Source organism: Syzygium oleosum, unplaced genomic scaffold (genome assembly GCF_021117445.2).
Source record: "Syzygium oleosum isolate NSW1041296 unplaced genomic scaffold, Sole_v2.1 Sole_v2.05, whole genome shotgun sequence".
NCBI classification, from domain to species: Eukaryota; Viridiplantae; Streptophyta; class Magnoliopsida; order Myrtales; family Myrtaceae; genus Syzygium; species Syzygium oleosum.
The window spans coordinates 10,572,654-10,575,621 of NW_026607489.1; the positions used below are offsets into that span (position 1 = coordinate 10,572,654).

Sequence of the window (2,968 nt, forward strand, 5' to 3'; positions counted from 1 at the left end):
ATTGCGATTAAAAGTATATGATTTCTTAAGGCTCTTTCTTAATTTCGTTTTCTTATTAAAAACTCCAATGCTTTGATTTTTTGATGAAATTTAATCTCATTAAGAAATTAATACAACAAATTAAAAAACTAAGTCAAAGGTCTTGAATCGAAAAATCGGAAAAGAAGAAGAAGAGGAAAATATCGCTTAAAAAAATCAGATGATTGGCTCTGCGCTTGATGTGGTCATCATATAGGATTATATTATGACGATAGCATTTGGACATCCTTGTTTCCCTTTTTTAGCAAAAATCAAACCAAGTAGCGATTCATATTTCAGCATCCCCCATTCTTTATTTTTTAGGTATTGTCAAAATAGGGAGATCTCGGATCATATGACGCATCTTCCAATTAAAGTTATTTAGGAAGGTCAAAAAATTAAAAGCAATATAACGACCTATGCAAGCTCATACGATTAGACAAATTTATTGATGATTCGATTATTGAGAGACATCAACAAGAGTTGATTCCACACACCAACTAATTAGGGATTTCGACATTGACATTAGAGGAACTAGTTGAAACGCTTCCAACGCACGAACATTTGTGATTCCTCTCATCACAGAGTGCCAACTTGCCCCTCGGACATTGAAACACACAATCGACATCTCGCTGGCATGCTTCAACTCTTGTCACCATCCATGGCTCGCCTGAAAAAAGAAAAATAAAAAAACAATTCAGGATATTATCATTTTTAAAGTATCATGTGCCATGCACACGAGGGAAAGCAATTACAAAATTAAGCAAATAAGGATATTCCTTCTACTTTCTTGGCCTTGTGTTAGCTTAGGAAACAAAAAATTTTATATATCCTCCTAACAATTAACAAGACGAGATAAATTGCATAAATACATAAGAAAATCATGCTAGGGTTTCATAATTGAGAGAGAGAGAGAGAGAGAGAGAGAGAGAGAGAGAGAGAGAGTATTACACATTAGAGTTGCCAAGAGAAAGACCAACATCAACTTGGAGGCTTGCTTCATGATTTCTTTGGGTTTAGGTCTTTATAGAGTGATGAATGGTCGATGGTTTGGGTAAGCTAAACCAGAGAGTGCTATGCAATGAAGTTTATGTCCACTACTATTCACTATTTATACACTCCAAATGTCTTTTGTGCCGTTAAATGCATTTGATGGATAATGGTATGTTGAGATTTTTCTCTTACACCTTTGGTAATTTCATCAATGAGATACCTTGGTGACATATTTCTAGCATGATCTAGTGATTATTGTTACTAAATTGTATGTTCACGTTTCTATCTTACACCTTTGGCACCTTCGTGACATACTTATGGCAGATTCTGGTGATTATTATTCCTATTTTACACCTTTGGTAATTTCATTATTGAAATATTTTCGTAGCATACTTCTGGCAGATTCTACTGATTATCTTTCATAAATTCTGTTCGAATTGGCCATGTATGCAATAATAATGGAAAATATGCATCGGGCGAGTAAGAAACTAAAAGTTTCAATTCAATTATTGATGGAGAGGTTGTCTAGATTTTTCATAGTGAAAAGATTTATGTTATGAATGTGTTAAAAATAAAGAGGAAAAGTTTATTGATATTTTTCGGAAATTCCCACAAAGAAAACTTCCTTTTTTACCAATGGGGTGATTGGTCGAGTAGTTGAGAGTTCCTGGTCTCAGACAGTAAAACTGATGAGCTCCCAGGTTCAACTCCCACCGATCACATTTTGGGGGCTTACCCGGTGGCATTGGTCTTGTACCCCACCACCCCGAGGAATAGTCCATTGCACGTGGGATACCTCGGTTATCAAAAAAAAAAAAACTTGAAATTTTAAATGGAATGGGAGAGACTTATGATATCGGTTTGCATTAATCTCAACATTTAAAACATTACTTCGTTAAGTAGACAAAAAGTATAGGATAAGATTATAATAATGGGTTTTATCTATTAGAATAAGTTTGACCTTTTATCATTCATGATTATACAGTTGGGAGTCAGGATGGGGGACAGATATGTTGAACAAAGCGTGCGAATGAAGCCCCAAGGTAACCAGCACATCAGAAATGGAGTTTTTGATATTGGTGTTGCTAAACCAAATTTGACCAAAATATCCGATGGATGATCGAGTCGTAAAACTACCGTGATCTTCCTACTCAATTAGCGAGAGATTCCTACTCAGTCCAATCATTTAATGGGAAGCCCCGGATGCTAAACAAAAGTAAATGGGGGCAGTGCAGGAAAAAGCCAAAGCTAGCATGGTTAACTCTTAAACAGATACTAATCTCGTGATGCAACCTTTATGATGTCCACATCGGTTGCGATTAGAAGAAGCCTTACTTTCTGTAGCAAATATGGTTTGGTCTCGACTTTAATAATCCATCATCAGCCAAGAATGAAGTATATTACATAAGAAAGCAAGTTTCAACATTCAGGTTCATTAGTATACCCCCTTTGGTAGAGCAATGGTTTACCTGAGTAGTGATTGTGCTTACTGTGAAGGATCGGCAAAAAGACACCAGAAGTGCCATAAGTTGTGTACGGAGATCATTTTGGTGCCATAACTTTTTTTCGGATCACTTTGGTGCCAAATCGGAGAAAAATAGATCACTTTAGTGACTCCGGCCAAAAAGCTGATGTGGCATTTATATTTTTAAAAAAATGGTCTGACTTGTACACGTGAAAATTATGTGGCTTTTTTTCGAATTTTTAATTTTTTTTTTCCTAACTTTTTCATGATCGCCGGTCCAGCGACCGGCCAGAGGGGAGGGACGGCGAGGCCGACCTCGCCGGCCTCTGGCGAAGCTCGCCCCGCTGGCCACCGGCGAGGGTGAGCCTCGCCGGCCCCTGGTTGAGCGAGGTTGCCTCGCCCAGCAAAGGCGAGGCCGACCTCGCCGTCGCTTGGGTCGCGACGGCGAGGTCTCCCCTTGCCCGGCAAAGGCGAGGCCGACCTCGCCGTCGC

General features: G+C 38.6%; 1 long non-coding RNA gene across 1 annotated transcript; it reads right to left on the bottom strand.

The window, feature by feature from the left end:
- Positions 1-448: 448 nt before the first annotated feature.
- On the bottom strand, positions 449-1,173 carry LOC130138130 (uncharacterized). The gene is made up of 2 exons (XR_008816538.1): positions 970-1,173; positions 449-688 (listed from the first exon to the last, which is right to left on the bottom strand). It is a non-coding gene; the product is annotated as an uncharacterized LOC130138130 (long non-coding RNA).
- Between the last annotated feature and the right edge of the window lie 1,795 nt (positions 1,174-2,968).